The 24,970-nt window shown below is 36.7% G+C and overlaps 1 protein-coding gene across 6 annotated transcripts in view; it reads right to left on the reverse strand.

Moving 5' to 3' along the window:
* KIAA0825 overlaps window positions 1-24,970 on the reverse strand; it is a 473,908-nt gene that overhangs the window by 412,644 nt on the left and 36,294 nt on the right. For all 6 annotated transcript variants that reach the window (XM_078004985.1, XM_015140426.3, XM_078004982.1 and 3 more), the window contains exon 2: window positions 24,130-24,281. The gene's annotated coding sequence lies outside the window, so the exon portion shown is untranslated. The remainder of the gene's footprint in view (window positions 1-24,129; window positions 24,282-24,970) is intronic.

The raw sequence follows: 24,970 nt of genomic DNA on the forward strand, positions 1-24,970 counted from the left end.
TTTTATAAAAAATTAATATTTTACCTCTTATATATGTTGATTTATTTTCTGCCATATACATTTAACAGTTTTCCCTAGAACTATTATAAATGTCCTTCATTTTGAAGTCTACATAATTGCAAAAACAAAAACAAAAAACAAAACATAAAAAACAACACCATCAACTTTTTTAAAGGCCAGAGCGTACTTGTAATATTTTAAAGTTGCCTGAAATTTCTTTCTTCTCATTAATTACTGGGAGTTAAGATTTTAATGTTTTAGCCTTCCCCCAGTGATGACATAAACACTCCAGTGGATCTCAATTTGTTGATAGTCATTTAAACCCCTTATATATTGAAGTCATATTAGGAAACAAAGAACTTGTTATTCCATTCAATTTATGTTCTCAACTCTTATCTATATATTAGATTTTCTTATATAGACTGCTATGCTTTCTGCTAATAACTGTGGAAGTTCTGGTTACTATAATTATGTAAACTAGATTATCAATATATATCTAGTAAGTACTCATATTAATATACTATGACTATTAAAATTCCTCCATTTAAAATATAAGATACTCCACTGTAACTCTATAAATTATTTATATATGAGTGTGTATGAAGTAGAAATTGACAGGATCAGTCAGAATACACCATTGTAGCTTGACAAGCAAACAGAATTAATTGTCATATGATTTACTCACCAATTCTGACATTGGTTTCTTTATTTTTCAATGCAGTTCTCTTTCTATAAAATATTCTCCTTTTAATAACTCTTTATAATTTTCAATATGCAATCCTAGCCATCTCTTGCTTTAATGGAAGGTAAAACCAAGATAATATAAATTCTAATTTTAGCATTCTTTTATAACTGGTACTCATATATTTCACATGATTTCAAAGTTATAAAATTACTGTATCTTTTGAGATTAGACCTAGATAATGTCACAGATCATGAGATTAATGATATTAACTAATGAATTTTCAAGTATAGTAAAAGTTTATTAATTTGAAGATCTGCATTAGTAGAAAAGTTATGGAGCACTTTTAAAAAGGCAGTTTTGTATTATGTATCAACTGGGAATAATAAATATAGTTTATGAGATATCAATTACTTTTATTTATTTATTTATTTATTTTGAGACAGAGGCTAGCTCTGTTGCCCAGGCTGGAGTGCAGTGGCGCAATCTCGGCTCACTGCAACCTCCACCCCAGGGTTCAAGACATTCTCCTGCCTCAGCCACCCGAGTAGCTGGGATTATAGGTGTGTGCCACCATGCCTGACTAGTCTTAGGGTTTTTTTTTTTTGTATGTTTCATAGAGACAGGTTTCTCCATGTTGGCCAGGTTGATCTGGAACTCCTGACCTCAAGTGATCCGCCTGCCTCGGCCTCCCAAAGTGCTGGGATTATAGGCGTGAGCCACATGCCCGGCCAGATGTCAATTACATTTTAAAGAAACTCTCTTTTAATAATTTAGTAACAATGATTTGAACTTAGCATGCACTTTGTATCAAAATGCTTTCTTCTAAAGGATTTAAGGTTCTTAAATTATGTTCCAAGAGTTTAAAAATTTCTCCTAAAATGTTAATAATTTTTCTAAAATATTGGTGACATTATTATTTAGCTTAACTTTAATTTGATTTAAAAAATCTACCCATTACAATATACTTTTATGCCATCCAGGGCTTTGTTCCATGAATTATCACCAGTCTTGTGTCATCAATATCCCTTTCAGCAGACTATAAACATGTCCAAGCCTCTTACTTTTTAGAAACCAGCAAACCTACCCCAGTAATCCTTCCTTTCATATCCCAGCTTCTCAAAATAGCAGTCTACATTTCCTGTGTTCTCACGTCTCATTTACTCCTCAACCCAGAGTAATAATTTCTGCCTCGAACCTTACACTAAAATTGACAAAATATCTTTCAGTTCCTATCACACTTAATCTCTTTGCACTATTCAGTACTGATAGCTACTCCTTCCTTGAAATTGTCTCCTCTCTTGACAATCTTCCTAGTTTTCCATCTTGTCTCTCACACCATTTATTTGTTTACCCGGCTCCTGGTAGGAAACATCATTTTGGGTAGCTGGCCAGATCACATTTCTTTTTTAATTAATTAATTAATTAATTTTAAGATAGGTTCTGGCTCTGTTGTCCAGGCCTAAGTGCAGTGGGACGATCACAGTTCACTGCAGCCTTGACCTCCTGGGCCAAGTGATCCTCCCACCTCAGCCCCCTTGTAACTGGGACTACAGGCACGTGCTACCACACCTGGCTAATTTTTGTAGAGACTGGGTTTTGCCATGTTGCCCAGGCTGCTTTTAAACTCTTGGGCTCAAGCAATCTACATGACTCAGACTTCAAGGTACTGGGCTTACGGGCATGAGCCACCATGCAAGGCTCATTTCTTCTTTTTTTTTAAAAATCAAATATACAACATACAGATATATAATGAGGGTCCATTTCTGTGTGATAGGACCTAATCCTAGTCATAATGGATTTAGGGTTAGACCATTATGAGAGACAGGACTAGCTGGGTTTCCTAGCTGGGAAGGTGACTGCATCCACCTTTAAACATGGGCTTGCAACTTAGCTCACACCTAACCAATCAGGTAGTAAAGAGAGCTCGCTGAAATGCTAATTAGGCAAAAACAGGAGGTAAAGAAATAGCCAATCATCTATTGCCTGAGAGCACAGCAGGAGGGACAATGATCGGGATATAAACCCAGGCATTCCGGCCTGGCAACAGTTACCCTCTTTGGGTCCCCTCCCTTTGTATGGGAGCTCTGTTTTCACTCTATTAAATCTTGCAGCTGCACACTCTTCTGGTCCCTGTTTGTTATGGCTCAAGCTGAGCTTTTGTTCACCGTCCACCATTGCTATTTGCTGCCATTGCTATTTACTGCCATCGCAGAACTGCTGCTGACTTCCATCCCTCTGGATCCAGCAGGGTGTCTGCTGTGGTCCTGATCCAGGGAGGTGCCCACTGCCGCTCCTGATCAGGCTAAAGGCTTGCCATTGTTCCTGCACAGCTAAGTGCCCAGGAGGCGCCCACTGCTGCTCCTGATCAGGCTAAAGGCTTGCCATTGTTCCTGCATAGCTAAGTGCCTGGGTTCATCCTAATAGAGCTTTACACTAGTCACTGGGTTCCACGGTTCTCTTCCGTGACCCATGGCTTCTAATAGAGCTATAACACTCACCACATGGCCCCAGATTCCATTCCTTGGAATCCATGAAGCCAAGAACCCGAGGTCAGAGAACACAAGGCTTGCCACCATCTTGGAAGCGGCCCACCACCATTTTGGGAGCTCTGGGAGCAAGGACCACCACCTCCCCCCACCACCCTGTAACATTTAGATATATACTAAATGAGTTTTGAAATTTGGAATGGAGGCAGGGATAAGACATCACTGGTGGTAAACCAATCAAGTTAATTCCAGCCTCCCAAAAGCATGTGTATGAATTTTTTTGGCTGAGGCCACTAGAAGTGTAGTTTTTGCTCTTCCCTGATTACTCACAAAGTTTTCTTTTGGTTATGTGAGATACACACAATAAATCCTCTCCATGCTCCACTGCCCAACACTCACATTTTTTCCCCTTAAACTAACCACAGTAGTTTTTTGTGTTAAATTAATAAATATCTTGATAAGCTTCTTTCCCATATCTGCCATTAAACACCAATATTCACCACACAGGCTTCTCTCTAGACCTGTGATGAGGTTTAGGACATGTTATCCAAAGTTTAGAGTACTTCCGCACTTGAGAAAACAGCAGAAACAGGAAAGTCTCTCTGACTTTCTTCCTGCCCTTCTTCTCTGAAGCAGATTGTAAAAGAATTCTCCGCCTCCCACTGAAGTAGGTCATAAGACCTTCATTCCACAGGTGCATTCCCTATACCCGGAAGAAAGCAATGTCCTTATCTCTGAAGACAGAGACATACAGAGAAGGATGAGAACAAACAGATCTTGCTAAATTCCACCAATTTATTATTAGATCATAGCCTTTTGTCATCCATCATAATTCTGCATGACTGTCCATAAAAATATATAAGTTGTTCTGTTTCCTTAGGTCTTCATTTCTGAACACTCCCATGTCATGTAAAATTTATATCAAATACATTTGTATGCTTTTCTCTCGTTAATCTGTTTTCTACTTACAGGATCCTCAGCCATGAACCTAAGATGGGAAGAAAGGATATTACTTTTTCTTCCCTACACCTATATTCTTTTAAATACCTTTACTAAGCTTTCTTCAAGCAAATCAACTGCATTTTATGCAATTTTTCAAGAGTACTTTTATTTTATGTTTTCTATAAAACAATTTATATTGTTTTGGAAAATGTTGTAAAGGGCTATAGGGTGCCAGGGAAGATCCCTTCTTTCTTAACTGTTTATCTTTACTACAGATTAACTTCCCTCTTACGTTTTCTATGTAAAGACTTTATGACTATCACACTGTCTAAGATGGAATGTTAACTACTCTCTTTTAAATAGGACACAAAATGAAAACAAGCTGTTTGGAAATGAAAACAAACTGTAACTAATTAAATTATTGTAACTCATAAACCAGCCTTGTATAGAAAATGGAACAATCTTATTGAATTTATTTTGTTTTCTACCTAAGCAAGACTTTAACTGACCCCATTTCCCTGGAGTCTGTGTTTCTTGGAATGGCTACTCCCAGTTTTTCACTTGAATAAACTCTTTAAAACTGGATTCTGATCCTTTTGGTCATTTCAGCTTGACACCATCATCTCTATGATGAAAATTCAAAGTCTCTATTTCTAATTCTAGTCCTTCCTCCAAAACTCCAATACATATTTCCAAGTACTTACTAGACAATTCCACATCACTGATTCAAAGGTTCTTGAAACTCATGATGGTGATCAAAATATTTTACCACAAAATGTATTTCATATTGTGAGGTGGCTGTCAGAAGGCTGGGAAACAGAAATGGCCCTGCAAAGCTGTCTTTTGTGAGGAAAACATGAATCCATAAAGAAACTGCATTAACGCAGCCAGGCCTTCTCTTGTCTGGATCTAGGAAAGATTAACCGAGAGCCTAACACCTCTAAAAGTCTGAAAAGAAACATTTACCATTGTTTCTCTGAGGGCTGCTTCCTGTGAGGTTTCATCAACATAACAAGACCACCTTGGCTAGTCAAGCCTCTTCTCTCCCTCCTATAACTTAATTTACCTTCATAACCCATTCTTGGCCATTCCCTGAGCCCTGGTTCTTTCTGTAACTTCAAGATAGTATATAAGCTCTTATTGGGAGGGGTAGAGGTTGGATCTTCGTTCTGAAGGCTCCTGTATATATACACAAAAATAAATTCATATGTCTTTTCTTCCACTCATCTGCCTCATGCCAGTAATTATTTTCAGCAAACCTTCAGAGGGCCAATGAAAACTCAGTATGTCCAAAATTTAATTCAGAGTCTTTCCTTAAACTGGCTTCTCTTCCTGCCTAACAGGATAACCATTTACCTAATCTCCCTGTTTCTTGTCTTAACATCTTGAACCAGGTATCAGCAAACTATGACATGGTTGTTTTCTATGGCCTGAAAAGATAGTTTTTACATATCTAATAAGTTGTAAAAATAAAAAACAAAAAAGAATATGCTACAGAGGCCATATGTGTCCACAAATCCTAAAATATTTACTGTCTGGCCTTTTGGTTATTTCAGTCATAATAGAAAATGGTTGCTGACCCCTGTTTTAAATGATCACCAAGTTCTCAGATACTTTTCTCCCTAAGATCTTAAATGGTCACCAAATTCTCTCAAAGATGACATTTACCTCCGTCTGCTACCAGTGTCGCAGATTTGGACATTATTTCTTGCTGAAAAACCTCCCATCTGACTTCCAAGACTCACATCTTGTGGTATAATTATATACACTTGTGTGCGCATGCACACACACACACACATACATTTGCTTTTAACTCCTTTCCCCCTTCCTGGCACAGAGCTCCAAAAACCTTTGGAATTTCCTGAGTGATTGAAATGTCTCTTGTTATTCACAGGTGACTTTCTGTTTATGAGGTTACTCAGGAGGGCCCCTAGAGAGCTTCAGGATGGGAGCTGGTCTAAGAAAAAACAACCATTTGATTACTGCATTGTTAACTTTCAGTTCCACTCCCTCTAACTCTAACCTCTAGAGACAGGAAAGGGACTTGGGATTGAGACCATTCACCTATGACCAATGATTTAATCAATCGTGTCTACACAATGGATTTCAATGAAAATTCTTAAACAAGGAGGTTCAGGAAGTTTCCAAACTGGTGAACACATCCATGTCTTGAGAGGATGGCACACCCAGAGAGGAAGTTCTGTGCCATAATCCTCTTCCTTACTTTGTCTTATGCATTTCTCCCATTTGGCTGTTCCTACCTTGTATGCTTTCTAATAAAACTGTATGTATACTGCTTCCCTGAGTTCTGTACATCATTCTAATGAATTATCGAACTGTGGCAACCCCCAAATTTGTAGTCTTGTGGCAGAAGTGTGGGTCATCTGGGAAACCCACCTGCAGCTGGCAGGTGAAGTGAGGGCAGTCTTATGGGTCTGAGTTCTTAACTTACAGGGTCCTGGTAGTGTCAGAATTGAATTTGAATTGAATTGTAGGACACCCAGTTGGTGTCTGTCTTGCAAATGGACTCTAGGCTTCTCATTTTATAAATTTGATCTGCTTAAATAAACCCTGCTTAAATAAACACAGAATTTTCCACAATGCATATTAAAACTCATCTTGTTTTACATACATATAGTTCTTCATATTTAACTTAATTTCTGTCAGGCCTCTGAGCCCAAGCCAAGCCATCGCATCCCCTGTGACTTGCACATATAAGCCCAGATGGCCTGAAGTAACTGAAGAATCACAAAAGAAGTGAAAATGCCCTGTCCCGCCTTAACTGATGACATTCCACCACAAAAGAAGTGAAAATGGCTGGTCCTTGCCTTAACTGATGACATTCTACCACAAAAGAAGTTAAAATGGTCAGTCCTTGCCTTAAGTGATGACGTTACCTTGTGAAAGTCCTTTTCCTGGCTCATCCTGGCTCAAAAATCTCCCCCACTGAGCACCTTGTGACCCCTACTCCTGCCCTCCAGAGAACAAATCCCTTTTAACTGTAATTTTCCTTTATCTACCCAAATTCTATAAAACGGCCCCACCCTTATCTCCCTTGGCTCTCTTTTTGGACTCAGCCTGCCTGAACCTAGGTGATTAAAAAGCTTTATTGCTCACACAAAGCCTGTTTGGTGGTCTCATCACACGGACGCGCATGACAATTTCTCTTCCAATAAAATAATTATATTTTTCTACTACAGCCGTTCTTGATTGATATCTTGAAACAGCTTTCTAGTCATAACTTCCTCTACACTAATAATGTTCTCAGTAGAAAATCATATTTATGAAAGGCATTTATTTCACCAATGTAGATAATACTATTTAAACGCTATATATAACTATAATAACATAACTTGAGTATTATTAAACAGAAAAAAGTTACTTACGAATGTGGCTTAAATAATTTTTAAATGGCTTTTAAACTATTTAAGCCATTTTTTAAAAATTGTGAAAAGGTAGGAAGCTATCAATTAAAATTTAAATGTGATACCTTAAAACGTCTTTTAGTTTCCACCTACAAAAAAAGGATGTTAGATAAAAATGATTTTTAAAGACTCTCTAGTTTTAAAATTCTATGATTTAATCGTGTGATCTACGTCTTTAATATTTAATCTTCTGTCATACAGCCTTTGTAGTATACATTTTAATTCCATAGTTCAATAGAAGTATAATTTGTCGGTGGTTAAGACAAATTCATATGAAATAAGCTGAAAATCTATTTAAAAAACAATCAATGAAAGTAAATTTTGGATTTCTTCAAGTTAAATCTAAAAATCCACCACTATACTTGCTTTTTATTTTATTTGCTGCTTTACTTAACAGTGAATCTATCATATCAACATAGTCATCATGATCCAAGCTGCAAATAATAGAGAGTGTCAGTGTCAATTTTGCTTTCTCACACTTGCTTCCCTTCACTTCATCTGATTTTAATAATCCCTGTCAAACCACAAACAGTCCAAATTACCTTCATGACACAGAAGCTTTCAAGGAGCAGACAGAATCTCAACTTTCATTTAGCAACTACAAAAGAAAGCTGTCCAGCTGGACAAATATTATTTCCACACTTGACAATCTCTACAGTTAAGCATGCATTTTAATTTTAACTAAACCTGCCAGGAGTTTGATATGAGCTCCTTGTTTTGTGTAGACTGACTCACAAGATTATCAGACCAATGACTGTAATTGAGACGAAAGAACCTAGCATTTATCTACTAAGAGATGAATCACATACCAAAGCTGAGGCATCAAAATGAACATGCAAGAGATAGTATGTAGGTATAGACTGCAGGGGAGAAACTACTTAAGTGCTTTAACTACTAAATAAATTTTAAATATCTAGAACACATTCTTGATGTAATTCTGAAAAGTAACAGCTAATAAGTCAAACCATAAAACAGTTACAATTTTACCCATAGACACTATTGAGAAACAGGTTCTGAAATGAAATCTAAAGAGATTTTAAAAGGTGTTTTAAGCCGGGCATGGTGGCTCACGCCTGTAATCCCAGCACTTTGGGAGGCTGAGGCAGGTGAATCAACAGACGTCAGGAGTTTGAGACCAGCCTGGCCAACATGACGAAACCCCATCTCTACTAAAAATACAAAAATTAGCCGGGCATGGTGGTGGGAGCCTGTAATCCCAGCAATTTGAGAGGCTGAGGCAGGAGAAACACTTGAACCCAGGAGGCAGAGGTTGCAATGAGCTGAGATTGCTCCACTGCACTCTAGCCTGGGCAACAAGAGTGAAACTCTACCTCAAAAAAAAAAAAAAAGGTGTTTTGGAATCACTCAACTTCAAAGTCAGATTTCTAGAAAAGTTCTATATATCAATTATAGTGAAACTGATGTCCTTGACAAGTTATCAAAGTACACTCAATACAAATCAATATGCCCTTGTACATACAATGTAAAACTAAAAAAAGTTCACAGTAAAAATAAACAATAAGCTGTAGAGAAATACTAGAAAAACAGTTACAGTGTAAAACTATAACAATGACAATTATATCTTTGAAGTTTAATTGATTAAAGTTAAATCTAAAACTTTCCAACTGTAAAACATTTCTGTGAGCATTGCCTTTTTAAATTAATTAATTAATTTATTTTTGAGACGGAGTTTCACTCTTTCGCACAGGCTGGGGTGCAATGGTGCGATCTCGGCTCACTGCAACCTCCACCTCCCGAGTTCAAGCAATTGTCCTGCCTCTGCCTCCTGAGTAGCTGGGATTATAGGCACCTGCTACCACACCTGGCTAATTTTTGCATTTTTAGTAGAGATGGGGTTTCACCATGTTGGCAAGGCTGATCTCGAACTCCTCACCTCAAGTGACCCACTGTCTCAGCCTCCCAAAGTGCTAGGATTACAGGCGTGAGCCACAATGCCTGCCCTGACCATTCCCTTTTTAAACTAGGCCTGAGTTCCTCCTAAAGTTATCAGAACCTCAAAATTGTCTGATGTCAGTCTTCCCTCCAACCTGCTACACTTGACACTAGTTCCAGCTTTCTTTCTTCCCCAAAGGCTAATCCATTGGATCTCAGAGCACTGTTTTTCTACCACTTCTATCTTGACTACCGTAACTCAGGTTCCTTTACCAGCTCCTTTTCTTTCTATTTCCCCCCTCCCTTTTTTTTTGCAGACAAGATCTCATTCTGTCACCCAGGCCAGAATGTAGTGGCATGATCAAAGCCTACTGCAGCCTTGACCTCCTGGGCTCAAGGGATCCTCCCACCGCAGACTCCCAAGTAGCTACGACTACCAGCATGAGTCACCATGCCTAATTTTTGAGTGTGTGTGTGTGTGTGTGTGTGTGTGTGTGTGTGCCAGAGATGAGGTATCCCTACATTGCCCAGACTGGTCTCTAACTTCTGGCTTCAAGTGATCCTCTTGCTTCAGCCTCCCAAAATGCTGGGATTACAAGCACGAGCAACTGCTCCTGAGCTAGGCTACTTGTTACAAGAGTAGGTTAGAGTCTGTTTACATATCCAGTTAGGTTATGGTTCACTATGTATGAAGAAACTGAATTTAAAATATGTAAGAAGGCGGCTTTAGATTAAACTTATCCCTTTAGGTTAAACAAACCCCATCATCTGGATTAGTGCAGCAGTTTTCTAATTCTTTCTTTCTTCCTTCCTTCCTTCCTTCCTTCCTTCCTTCCTTCCTTCCTTCTCTTTCTCTTTCCTTCTTTCTTTCTTCTTTTCTCTCTTTCCTTTTTTTTTTTTTTTTTTTTTTTTTTGGTAGAGATGAGGTCTCATACTGTTGCCCAAGCTGGTCTCAAACTCAGGAGTTTGGGATTATAGGTGTGAACCACCATGGCTGGTCTCCCCCTGTTTTTTTGCATCATCATCTTCTAACTCATTCTCCATCTGCTGCCAGAATGATCTTTGTAAAACATAGGAAAAAAAAATCCATGTTTATAGCAAGATTTTAATTCCTTTTTATTTTATTTTATTTTTTGAGATAGAATCTCCCTTTGTCGCCCAGGTTGGGTGCAGTGGTGTAATTTCAGCTCACCACAACCTCTGCCTCTCACGTTCAAGCAATTCTCCTGCCTCAGCCTCCTGAGTAGCTGGGATTACAGGCGCCCACCACCACACCTGGCTAATTTTTTTATTTTTAGTAGAGATGGGGTTTCACAATGTTGGCCAGGCTGGTCTCAAACTCCTGACCTCAAGTGATCTACCTCCCTCAGCCTCCCAAACTGCTGGGATTACATGCCTGAGCCACCGCAACTGGCTGCAAATTAACTCTAAGTGACTGGGAATAAAGTTAGACTCTTAAGAGAAAATTAGGAAAAGGTAGGTTGTAGTGGGGAAACGGTGTGTTCATTTTATTTTTTAAATTCTTTTTAATTGATAAATTATAATTGAATATATTTATGGGCTACAAAGTGATTTTATGACATACATATACAGTGTGGAAAGATTGAATCAAGCTAATTAACATATCCATTGCCTTCAATACTTATTATTTATTCCTCCTGTCTAAATGAAACTTTACCCTTTGACCCACATGTCTCCATTCTCCTCACTCCCCAGGCTCTTGTAACCATTGTTCTACTGTCTGCTTCTATCAGTTCAATTGTTTTAGATTCCACATATAAGTGAGAACATGCCATATCTATCTTTCTGTTCCTGGCTTATTTCACTTAGTGTAATGTCCTCCAGGTTCATCCATATTGTTGCAAATGACAGAATTTCCTTTCCAAGGCTGAATAGTATTCCACTGTGTATATATACCATATTTTCTTAATCCATTAATCTGTTAATGGACACTGGGGTGGTATGTTCAATTTTAGAATAATGACTTTGAAATACAAGAAATATATCTAGCAAACACTTAGAAAAGGGGAAATTGAATGAGAAGGAGGGAATGAAGCATATTTACACAAAATGCCCATATAAATTACCATCCAAATCAGGACTTTTTTGAGATTAAAAAGCAGGTATCAAAAATTATTAAAATTATATAATTTTTGAAACACATATTACTAACCAATTAAGTAGTTTTATTATAATTGCTGATGTATAAACTAATTACATTGAAACACTATTTTTAAAAATAATATTCTTTCAAAAAAGTTAGTATCTTTGCTTTCAAAAGTAAAAATATCTTTATATTGCTTGAAAAATAAATAAATAGATGATTCTTGATATATTTTTGCATACTTTAATGAGTTTCTTAGCTTTATCTGTCATCCACAGATATTTCTTGAAAAATGCATTTAAAAATATGATTGTATTGTTTTTATATTTTTCCAAGTTTCATTTTATTGTTAGCAAATTTAAAATTGTTCATACCATGAATAGACTCTTCTATGTAGATTATAATATTTTTAATTGAGAAAATACTCTCTCTCAGGTGATAAACTACCTAGTAAATTTACTAAGTTCAGAGCAAATTTTGCCATATGAATTACATTCTCAATTTTAATTTTTAGTAATGAAATACATAAATATTCTAGCTCAAATATTTTTACAGGTACTATTTTTTTTTTTTTTTTTGCCTCCATGCAGGTTGCATTTCTTTGACCAAAAATTTAAAAAGACAAAACTCATCAAATAAATGTTAATGATTATTTTGAACAGTTTGCTAAACTGTAAGTGCTGCAAAACCATAACATTTCTCAGTTTAACATCATTTTATATCAGAATGTAAATGTATCCAATAGAAAATTTCATCTCTATCAAAAGATTTTCCCCATAAGTCTTGGGTATTTCAACGCATAATTGGGAATTTCACAATTAAATCCTGCATGTAGTTTGAGTGCTTATCATTTAATTTGTTCAATTCTTCCTTTGATTTCATGGGGATACATTTCAATATCCTCCCATTTGCAAGCTTTGTTTTCAATAATTGCAATTCCGTTAAAGCTTAACATAAGCTGAATATTTTGCCCTCCATTTGTTGAATGCTTTGATTAAATATTTCTAATGGATTCAGAAGAAACTGTGGTCAAAATTTAGAGGACATTTTTATAAAAATGTTTAATATTATGATGGGACACTTAAGTTGATTTACAAAGTAATTATTCAAAGTCTCAGACATTTCTGATCCAAAAAGAAAGTGCATAGTGTCATACTTTTGTTTTATTCAACTTCAGTCTAATCATGAACATTTATAGGCTGTTTACCTTGTATATGTATAATCATATTTGTACTTGACAACTACATGTTCCATTTGGATTGGTAGAATATTGCAGATTTGGGGGATATAACTATGAATTACTGTGTGCATTACAAAATATTTCAAGTATAGTTTTCCCCACAAGTTCTAAATTTGCTAAAAGAAGGCATTTATATGATGTTGTGTTCCACAACAATATATTTTTAATAGTACCAAGAGAAAATAATTTTATCATTGATGTTGCAGTTTGTAACTTAATTTGCAATAATATTCACAATACTGTCAAGTGTTTCAACTTCAACAGAATGAACTTTCAAATGCTTTACTTTGATTTAATGAATTAGATAAGAAATTTGAACCATTAATATTGGAATTAATTGATTTTCTACAATTAGAAGTATCCAGTAATACTGATGTACTACTGGCATAATTTAATGATTGACGTTCTTCTAATGGAGGGAATACACTAACAACTATTGTTTCACTTTTCATACATGCACAAGAAAACTTGAAACTAAAAATAAAGGAAATTAATTCAGAACAGTCACTTGATCTAAATAAAAAGTCATGCCTGACAGAGTGGTATACAAATGTACCTTCTGTGGCTAAGTATTAAAAGGTAGTATTTTTAAATATGGTCTTAAAATAAAACTATGCATTAGATGTTGATGCCTCTTTCACAGATGCCTCTTTCACTGTTTTCATGTGGTCAGTTATACCATTATAGAGTCATCATGGTGAATGGTAAATGTCAACAAATATTTTATGTGAGTTACACATTAATTATTTCCAGCAAATCAAGGAAATTCAGTATTGTCTGATAAATGTGCACTGATATTTTGTTTTGTTATCACTGTTGCTAAAAATGATATTATAAAATAAAAATACATTATCCAATAATAAAATAAATAAGTAGTTGTAGTTTTATGCCGTATGGTACATGATAAACAAAACCTTTTTAGTGGCCGTGCACAAAGGCATGTGCCTGTAGTTCCAGCTACTATGAGACTGAGGTGGGAGCATTGCTTGAGTCCAAGAGTTCAAGCCTGTAGTGTGCTAGTATTGTGCCTGTGAAAAGCTGCTGCATTCTAGCCTAGGCAACATAGTGAGACTCTATCTCTTAAAAAAAAAAAAAGCCCCACAAAAAAACCAAGTTTGGACAATATTCACTCTATGACAAGACTAAATAAATACTGGGAAATGTGCAATCAACTGACCAGGGCACGGGCTGGCAGCATTAAGTACTTCTGCTACCACCATCACCCAAACCTGAAGGAGTTAGCTGTACTTAACTGCTCATGTCTGAGTGTACTCACTTTATCAGTAAGCACCCTTCCTACCATTCTTGAAAAAGATGTTTTACTTTACAATCCTTCTGGAAAGAATCTAAAAAAGAAAAATGGGCTATTGGCAATTTAGCCACATGTTAAAGTGTGAGCTTCATTCATTACACTGGTGTCTCACATATGAGACCATGTCACAGTTTAGAAGTACACAGTATAGGTCTATCTAAACCTATTCTGGTTAATTTATATATAACTGTTATATAATGCTTCACTCAAAAATGAAAAATCTGCAGTTCATTAAAAATTATAACCTACCTTTCTATGGCATGACATGGAAAGATTTCCAGAATATTATATTATTTAATTTAAAAAATTATAGAACTATATATACAGCATAATACAGGATATTTTTGAAAAAACAAACTATCCCATAAAATAATAAAGAATACACACTAATCTATTAGCAGTGCTTATCTGTGGGTGATAGAATTAAAAAGGGACAGCTGAAAGGGAATTTTAATTCTTTATAATCTACTTTTGTTTGATATGATAATGAGTGTTTCATTTTTGACATCTGAGAAGTAAAAAATCAAACTCTAAAATATTTGAAGAGATTTATTCTGAGCCAAATATGAGTGACTATGGCCCATAACACAGCTCTCAGGAGGTGCTGAGAACATGTGCCCAAGTTGGTCAGGGTACAGCTTGGTTTCATATATTTTAGGGAGAAATGAGACATCAATCAAATATATTTATGAAACACATTGGTTTGGTTCAGAAAGGCGGGACAACTCATAGCGTGGGGGGGGGGGGGTTGGGGGGTTGTTCCAGGCTATAGGTAAATTTATACATTTCCTGGTGACAATTGGTTAAGTTTGTCTAAAGACCTGGGATTGATAGAAAGGAAATGTTCAGGTTAAGATAAAAGATTGTGGAGACCAAGGTTCTTTTTAAGTCTTTCTTTCTTCTTTTTTTTTTTTTTTTTGAGAGGGAGTCTTGCTCTGTCACCCAGGCTGGAGTACAGTGGCACGATCTCAGCTCACTGCAACCTTCACCTCCCAGGTTCAAGCAATTCTCCTGTTTCAGCCTCCCTAGTAGCTGGGACTACAGGCATGTGCCACCATGCCTGGCTAATTTTTTGTATTTTTGTAGAGACAGAGTTTCACCATGTTGGCCTGGCTGGTCTCAAACTCCTGACCTCAAGTGATCCACCCACCGAGGCCTCCCAAAGTGCTGAGGTTACAGGTGTTAGCCACCAGGCCCAGCCTCTTTTGAAGTTTAAAAGTGGTGGTTGTTAGAGTCAACAGATGACAAATGTTTCCTATTTAGATCTTTAAAAGGTGCTAGACTTTTAGTTAATCTCTTCAGGATTGGGAGGGCCAGGAAGAAAAAGATATAGCTATATTAATAGAGATTCTTTATAGATGCAGATATTCCCCCACAAGAAAGGCTTTGCAGGGCCATTTCAAAATATGGCAGGGAAACATATTTTGGGGTAAAATATTTTGCTTTTCTTCCTTTTCTCGTAACGATATCCAGAGTCATACTGGAAAGTTATGATATATACAGTTAAATAAAACCCATCTGATAAGAATTTATGGCTTGTAGGGCATGACTCCCCAGACCCCTTAGATAGAAATTTGGGCAAGATTTAAAAAAAATCAGACCTTAGTCCTCATAAATATTACAAGGCATTAGCTAACGGTGTATCAACTGAGTGATACAAGTATCAAATGATCTAGGAGTCTTGCAGCAGGGAGCTCCCTATGGGCAGATGGAAATAGGAAAGGCAAGCCCCAAGAAAAAGGAAGGCAAAGGATTTCCTAAAGGTGGGAGCCAGTGATCTTCCAAAATCCATAGCCTCACAGGCCCCACAGTTGGAGACACTTTAATCTCCCACTATACATAGGTTCAAGCCCTCTCCAACTTGGGGAATGATCCACAACTAATAAAGAAAGGATGGCTGGGCTTGGTGGCTCACGCTTGTAATCCCAGCACTTTGGGAGGCTGAGGCGGGTGGATCACGAAGTCAGGAGTTTGAGACCAGTCTGGCCAACATAGTGAAACCCCGTCTCTACTAAAAATACAAAAAATCAGTCGGGTGTGGTGGTGTGTGCCTGTAATCCCAGGTACTCGGGAGGCTGAGGCAGGAGCGTCTTATGAACCCAGGAGGCAGAGGTTGCAATGAGCCAAGATCATGCCATTGCACTCCAGCCAGGGTGACAGTGTGAGACTCCATCTCAAAAAAAAAAAAAAAAAAAAAGGACATAAGAAGCCCCAGACATTAACTTGAGAAGTAGATAATGAGTCAGTCTGCTTATCTCCCTGCTGTTCCACAACCTCACCTCTTACTAACTTGATTATTGCCAATATATAATTAGGTCTTCATTTTTTAAAATTAATTTTTGTTTGTTTGTCTTTTTAGAGACAAGGTCTCACTTTGTCACCCTGGCTGGAGTTCAGTGGTGCCACTATAAGCTCACTGCAGCCTTGAACTTTTTAAACTCAAGCAATCATCCTGCCTCAGCTTCACAAATAGCTAGAATTACAAGTATGAGCTACTGTACCCGGCTCTGGTTCTCATCTTGAAATTTCTGTGTACTAGGATCCCACTCCTAAACCCCATTCACAGCTACCTGCTCCAGTTTCATGGACTACCATCAACTGGGGGCCCCTGTAATTAAAATGATGAGAACATCCCTGGAGCATAAATGGAACTGTTTTGGAGAACCAGAGCAGAAAATTCATGGATGAAAATAGTGAAAGATAAAATTGAAGAAGTATGCTATGGCCAGATATTTTAAGGCCCTTGTTTTTTCTCTCCAGGAGGAAAATATTTGGACTTTATCCTATAGATAACAGGGCGTCATACATTTTTTTTTTTTTTTACTTAGGCAGTGCATGACTAGTGTTTTATAAATATTTATAAAACAAGGTGTTAAGATGGTTTGGTGTGGGATGAGAGAACAGAGAGAAGAAAATCAATTAGGAAGACAGTTAATCAGCAGATATAAAGGTGATGATAAATAGGAAGAGGATGTGGCAATGAGGAAAAAAAAACAAACAAACATAGATCTGAAATGACTGTCCAGGATATGATAGATAGCTTAGGGCCACTGAGTGAGGCAGACGATTACAGCTCAGAGAAAACCAGGCCGCTGTTACATGTTCAGGCACAAACACGTTTGGGCTTTAGGCCCAAATCACCAGAGAAACTAAACAGGGCACATGTGAAAATTACAAAATCATGTTAAGAGGCAAAAAGATTGTGGATTACATAATTAGAAACTAGCAATGGCAAAGCCAAAGTATGGTTCTCCCTGAGCAATAAAAATCAGTGTGGAAGAAGACCAATTATAACAGTGGTGACTAAAATAAAGAGATGGACATTGTCCATGCAATGCATATTTGATATCAAAGGCTTTTATGGTCTTGCTAAAGGCAGCCATAGGTACCATACGTTGCATACACATGCCTGCCTTTGGCTGAGGAGTGAGTGACTACTATGTTTGCCCATATGGATTTCTGCAGGCCAGGGCCCCAGGATAGACCAGAATAGAAAGATTAGACTATAAGAAGTTTATGCAGTAGGGGATAAATTATTACAAAGAAAATTATTGGTGTTTAATCTGAATGACAGAATGGTAGCTTATGAATAGATTTTTAACAACTTAGGAGGAAAATACTGGTAAGAAGGCATAGCAAATTAGTGTTACAGATAATGATTTTGAGTAGGCCATATAAGTGGAAATGTTCAGAATACAGAGGAAGGTGATATGTGAGAGAAGTGCATGAGAAAAGATAGTGCTCAGGATGTCACAGTGTAGTTCATGAGACTAAGATGTAGCCAATCATAACAAAGTATTATTTTTTAATCTTTAAAAAAACCTTAACATATACCCAAAATAAACACAACGTGAATAAGAGAATTAGCATTTATAGCAGTGTATCATGTTGCTATGGTTTGAATATTTGTCCCCTCCAACACTGATGTAGAAATTTAATCCTCAATGTGGCAGTATTGAGAGGTGAGGCCTTAAAGAGGTGATTGGGTCATGAGAGCAAAGCCCTCATGAATGGAGTAATCCATGCATGAATTACGGATTACTAGATTAATGGGTTGATAGATTAATGGGAGTGGGACGGTGGCTTTTTTTTTTTTTGAGACGGAGTCTTGCTCTGCCGCCCAGGCTGGAGTGCAGTGGCCGGATCTCAGGTCACTGCAAGCTCCGCCTCCCGGGTTCACGCCATTCTCCTGCCTCAGCCTCCCGAGTAGCTGGGACTACAGGCGCCCGCCACCTCGCCCGGCTAGTTTTTTGTATTTTTAAAGTAGAGACGGGGTTTCACCGTGTCAGCCAGGATGGTCTCGATCTCCTGACCTCGTGATCCGCCCGTCTCGGCCTCCCAAAGTGCTGGGATTACAGGCTTGAGCCACCGCGCCCGGCCCGGGATGGTGGCTTTATAAGAGAACGACAGATTTGAACAAGCATGCTCAGCCCCCTCACTATGTGATACCCTGCATCACCTCTGGACTCTGTAGAGAGTCCCCACAAACAAGAAGGCTCTCACCAGATGTGGCCTCTTGATCCTGGACTTCTCAGTTCCAGAACTGCAAGAAATACATTCCTTTTCTTTATAAATTGTCCAGTTTTAGGTATTCTGTTAAGAGCAACAACAAGTAGACTAGTACACATACAGTAATAAAATTAAACTAACTTACATTGTGGCTTCATTACTTGGTGAGAGAAGAGACACATCTACTCAAGGAAGAATCCATTTACTCAATAACGGCACCTTACATTTATAAATTATAATAGTTGTCTACTAACAGCTCCTTAAATATGTAAGTTACAGAGCTAATAAATTAGGTGACCAAGATTTTAGTTATAATTAAAAGAAAAAACTTAACTCTTCTTAAAAATTTTTTTTTGTTGAATTTACTGGATAATGACCCACTGGTTTAAAAGATGCACAGCAATTTAATGTATGTGTGTACACACATATCTTAAAAGAAAGCTTCACTTACCCTAAACACTTGCTCTTACATTTTCTATTCTATTCCTTTTCGTTTTTTCATTTTTTTTCTTTTTAATGCTGCCTATATCTTCTAAGTTGATTTCAGCATCTGTAGTTTGGCTTAGAGATTTTTAGATTAAAAGGAGACATTTATGATCATTTTATAGAACCATCTGTAAAGCTATGATTGAAAAATCCAGAAGAGATATATTTAAGAAAAAGGTAAAAAAGAAAAAAAAAAAGCAGAAAATGAAGGGTTGGGATCTACTAACAGAGAATGGGAAAAGAGACAAAGGATAGATAAAGTCGGGTCACAGGATGGACAAAAACAGTACCAAGGAGGACAACACTGCAAAAATGAATGTGAAGTCAACAAAAGCTTATTTCAATACATGTCTTTACCTTTACTGCAGGGTATTTCAAAGTGTAGTCCAAAACTAATGTAAGCCAAAATACCAGGGATACTTGTTAAAAATTCAGATACCTGTGCCCCATCCCAGACCTAGTGAATTAAACTCTCTTTGGCAACTGAAAAGTTTCCCAGGGCATCCTTTTAACTAAGCATTTTTATCTCAATGCATTTTACAAATCAGCTTTCAAAGTGGTACTTTTCAAAAACATGCCAGCTCACTTCACACATAGGTATATTTCTGAAAAGTTGTTAGGTGTGTACTTGTACACCAAACCATCATTCCCCTAAAGACTATCGTGATCATTTCAGAATTATGTTCATCCAGAAAGAAACAAACCAGATTTGAATCCATTCAACCTTTAAACAAATATTCTTTATCTAATTTTTCTGTATTACTTACCTAAGAGGCTGACCAAATGGACTCGCATACTCATTATTTTTACTTAGTTTAGAAGTACGTATATTTAAAATTATAATATACTGTTAACACATTCCATTTTGACTTTGAACACTTTGAACTAATTACACTAAACTTAACTGGTTAAGTATCGTAATCAAGTGGCATTTAGTAGAACTCATGAATAGAGAAAGTGCCACAGGAAGACAGTTTTCAGAAAATACAAAAACTGAGGTTTGTGGTTTGGACTCTTAACAGCAAAGATATCCCTTTATATGGTGAGCTCTGCTAACGAAAAGTATTTGTCAACTTCTTGCCAATAGATAGCCAAGAAGTATGAGATGTGAATCTATTCAATTCAAAGATGGAAATAATAGCTAAGAACAACAGTGGTTAATATTTATTCACTTATCTCATTAGAGGTTTCCTTCTAAATCCTTTATATGCATTAACTAATTTAATCCTTACAACAATTCTGTAGACTGTGGCTTTAGACCTTATTTCCCAGATGAGGATGCTGAGGTATAGAATTACATAATTTTCCTGAGATTCCACAGCTAGAAATAGGAGGTGAGATTCAAAACCAGGCAGCCTGTCTCCAGAATCTACATTCAAAGACAGTGGGCTACACTAGGATTTTAAGAAAGTCTTAGATGTTGGAACAATTACCTGCCTCTATATAAATGCTTTCTGTTTATGTTTTGGGTTTTTTTTTTTTCTTTATACAATTGATTTTAAGATAAATTGTGACTACCTTGCATCCCTGTTTATGTTTAGTTGCTAGATCTCATTATAAAGGACTTGAAATATGACAGGAATTCCAAAATTAGCATCAAATAGGAATTCAGCATCATACAGAAAAATAAAAATGTGTTTTAAAAGATACTTTATTCTGAATTTAAGGGCAGAATAGTATAGTGGTTTACAGCTGTGCTTCTCAATTTTTCATGTGCTGGTCACCTAAGTACATTGTTAAAAATGCAGATTTTCAGCAGCTCTGAGATTCTGCATTTGTAGCAAGTTCCTGGGTGATGGTAACACCGCTAGCCTGAAGATCATATTTTGAGTAGGAAAGGTTCAGAGTTCAAACTCTGGAGTCACACTGCTTATGTTTCTTTTCTTCTTTTTTGAGAAGGAGTCTCACTCTGTCACCCAGGCTGGAGTACAATGGAATGGTCCCAGCTCACTGCAACCTCTGCCTCCTGGGTTCAAGCAATTCTCCTGCCTCAGCCTCCCCAGTAGCTGGGACTACAGGCATGTGCCACCATACCCGGCTAATTTTTGTATTTTTAGTAGAGACAGGGTTTCACTATGTTGGCCAGGCTGTCTTGAACTCCTGACCTTGTGATCCATCCGCTTTGGCCTCCCAAAGTGCTGGGATTACAGGCGTGAGCCACCGTGCCTGGCAACACACTGCTGATGTTTCAGTACCAGCTCCATTACTTACTAGTTGTATAACCTTCTCCTCATATACCTCTACTATATCCATAAAAGAGTGAGAGCATTAAAGGGTTGTTACCAGGATTACATGGGATAATCCATAGATAGTACATAGAACAGTCTTAGCACATAGAAAGACCTCAATAAAGGTTATCTCTCAGTATTATTGAAAAATATTAAAAGCATATATTGTATCCCATTAGAAAGTCATTTATAGAATTGATTGATCTAGCAGAAACACTAAATAAAATGTCATCATTCTTTTCCAGGCAGTCACAAGAACATCACTGTACAATGAAGGACATTAAATACGTAAGTTAGAACCACCATCCAGCTTTATTAAATACATAAATCTGAAAGTGCTCTAAATGAATTTGCATAAAGCTGGTTTGGTCTATGATATTTAAAGAGCATATTTTGTTTCTATGCCAGAAAACTTTTCTATATTGCAGGTACACACTGAGTTCCAATTCATTTATTTGAATAGCTTCCTCTGAACTTTGAAAAAGCCATTTTAGTTTAAAAAATTTTATTTCAATGAAATATATGTCAGTACTAGTATTAATATCAACAATAACAATGATTTAAAATATTTGTTCAAGGAAGAACACTGCTACAGTTTAAATAAATGCAGAGGATTTAATCAATGCCTTCATAGACAACTGTACACATATTCAAACTATAATACAATGCAGCACAATTACTTCCTGCCTTTGAGAACTGAGACGTAAAAGAATATTATTTATCAAAAATGTAGTGATTGAATAATAACCCCAAATCAGAGAAGCTAATGTGTAGGAAAAGTAGAGTTAGCACCAGAAATGAAGATAAAATTTCATAGTAACTTCCCAAATGAAAACTCTAAGAAATGTATTTCAACACTGTTGAAAAATAAAGACATAGAAAGAATGGAGTACATTAGAAAAGAAAAACTAATGTTTACCCAGTCATTGATTAAAACCAGAGCCAGGTGTTTCAATCAAGAAGATGAGAGCTAGAAAGTGTTTTTGGTTGGTGGCTATCTTTAAGAGTCAGCAAGAAAAGGTCAATAAATAATTTGCCTACCCCTTTATCTTTTATTTTTCCAACATAGGTGATTAAAAAAACAATTGTGGTACAAATTCTATTACATTTATTTTTCTAAATCAAAACTAGATTCAACATAGGCAATACAGACCTGCCAAGTAAAATCATGACAGATAAGAATCAAGGAAAAGGGAGGGATCTGGGTAAGTGGATTATTCTTTCCTCTCTGCCCTTTCTCTTTCCCTACAGATTGGTGTTCCTGGCTGCTCCTTTGTCTGCTGTGGTACTAGGTTTTTTAAAAAACACACAACACATAGGATTTTACTTTCATTTTACTTTCTATGACAAGTGTTATTTTAAAATAGTAAGATTTTACCAAAAACTCTGCATAACAATGCTTTACATAAAGGATTGCCAGATGTACTTTCCAAGACAGGGCTTACCTGTACTCAATTATATCAAATAAGCATTCACAAAATGAAATTAAACATGTGCTCTTAGTGAAAAAAATATCAATAGTGAAATATGAGGTTCTTTGTATCTATAGAGGTGATAACACCAACAAGATCAAATCATTAGGATTAGAGGTACAAGAGGAATAGAATTTCAACAGAAATATACCAACATCATGTCTTGTTATTTGAGTTTACATTTTTCTTAATCAAATACTGAAAAACATAAATTTAATGAAAATGCCTAAGCTAACTGTTTTCCATTTATAAATTAGCTGTCTCTCACCTCCAGAGGAGCAAGGAATTCCACTTCTGTATGACCTATTTATGCCTCTTGGATTTATCACATGCATTTTTTAATGACCTTGAACCAAAGGAAATGTAGAAACCTATTTGAAAAGTTGACATTAAGGTTGTGACACCAACCAAAACAACCAGAGAATTTAAAGTTAAACTGACACACAATCCCCAAATCAGTCTGTTATACTCCTAATTTAAAAAACAGTTCTAATGTGAAATTGTGATAGCATGTCAGCCTCTGCTTTGAAACTCCTGAATTTTGTCATTGGTGTTTGTGTCACAACCTTAATAATATTTAAATATACTTTTTAATATCTATTATTTAAAAAATATCTTTGGATTGAAGATACTCTAAAGCTTTGAAGAAGCCAACCTCAAAGCACTGCATTCCTAGCATGCCACTTTTATTAGAAGTAGTGCATAAAACATTTGCTGTTGACAAATCTAATTCATTAAAAGGTGAGATGGATGCATTTTAAAATAACTGGCTGGCATCATTATCTGCAGCGCCTTTTATAAATTATTCCTCTTTTCCCTTTTGACTGAACTTGTCACAGTTCCTTTCAGAGTCTGAGTGTTATGCCTTATAGTCAATGCTTTCAACATGTTTAGACAAGTCACAAGTTAAACAAGCAGTGGTATTTTATTTCCTAGAAATAAGAAAGGGTAACAAAAATACTAATTATTTCATTCAATTCATTGATTTTGAACTAAAGACAAGTAAAGTCAGTTAGTGGTGGTTTCATCTCACATGAAGAATTTAAAAATAAAAGTATACCGTTTGCATAGAATGGGGAATTTCAAAGAAAGGAACATAAAGAGAGATGCTGGTGGCCCTGCTGCAGTGTTGTGTAGAAGACTTGGTTAAAAATCTAATTGTGCTTTCCCTAACATTGGAGATCAGGTAAATCATAAAGCTGACAGCTGGCTGGCACACTGACTTCCTAAAGGAGAATGCTAACTGTATTCTCTTAGAGGCCAAAGGAAGAGAATTATAGAAGCTTTCAAGGAAATTGAGTAAGCACAGTACAAATTACGCAAAATAAGAAGAAAAACATTTCTTACCTAATTTTATTTCAGAAGACACTAAGAATGAACTGGTCTTCTAATCCTAAGGAGGTAGAAAATTATTTTCTCAAGGGTTGTCAGCAGAACTGTCTCTTCTCTAGTACCTTCAGCAAAGTTTTTTTTTTTTTTCCAAAGTATGTAAAACGTACCTGAAAAATGATGGGACAAAGCTTTATCACTGCCACAATGGGATAGAGGGCATCTTCACATTAGTTGCCCAGATTACTAGTTACAGTACTATCATTAAACCATGACATATGGGCTTGAGTCAGGAAGAAGAGATGTTGGAAATACACAAAGACATCCTGAAGATTACATACCTAAGAAAAGCTTATTAATAAAATAGTCCATAGATTGTAGCAACACAGGTAATAGGGGCACCTTGGAAAATGCATATTTAAAACATTCCTTCTATTTTCATTAAAAATTTATCACTCCTAAAGAAATGTATCATGAAGAGAGTAACATGCAGTTGCACCACATAAAACAAGCAATGTTATTCAATCCAAATACTTTTTTTCTTGTTTAGTTACTATTTGCTCCAAATTATTTATTAAAACCATCTTTTCCCCACTCTTCTGAGTGATCCTGTTAAAAACAGATTCCTTGGGGAGGCGCTTCCAAGATGGCCAAATAGGAACAGCTCCGGTCTACAGCTCCTAGTGAGATTGATGCATAAGACAGGTGATTTCGGCATTTCCAACTGAGGTACCTGGTTCACTTTATTGGGATTGGTTGGACAGTAGGTGCAGCCCATGGAGGGTGAGCCAAAGCAGTGTGGGGTGTCACCTCACCCAGGAAGTGCAAGGGGTCAGGGTATTTCCCTTTCCTAGTCAAG

The sequence above is a fragment of the Macaca mulatta genome, chromosome 6, assembly GCF_049350105.2.
Source record: "Macaca mulatta isolate MMU2019108-1 chromosome 6, T2T-MMU8v2.0, whole genome shotgun sequence".
Classification (NCBI taxonomy): Eukaryota; Metazoa; Chordata; class Mammalia; order Primates; family Cercopithecidae; genus Macaca; species Macaca mulatta.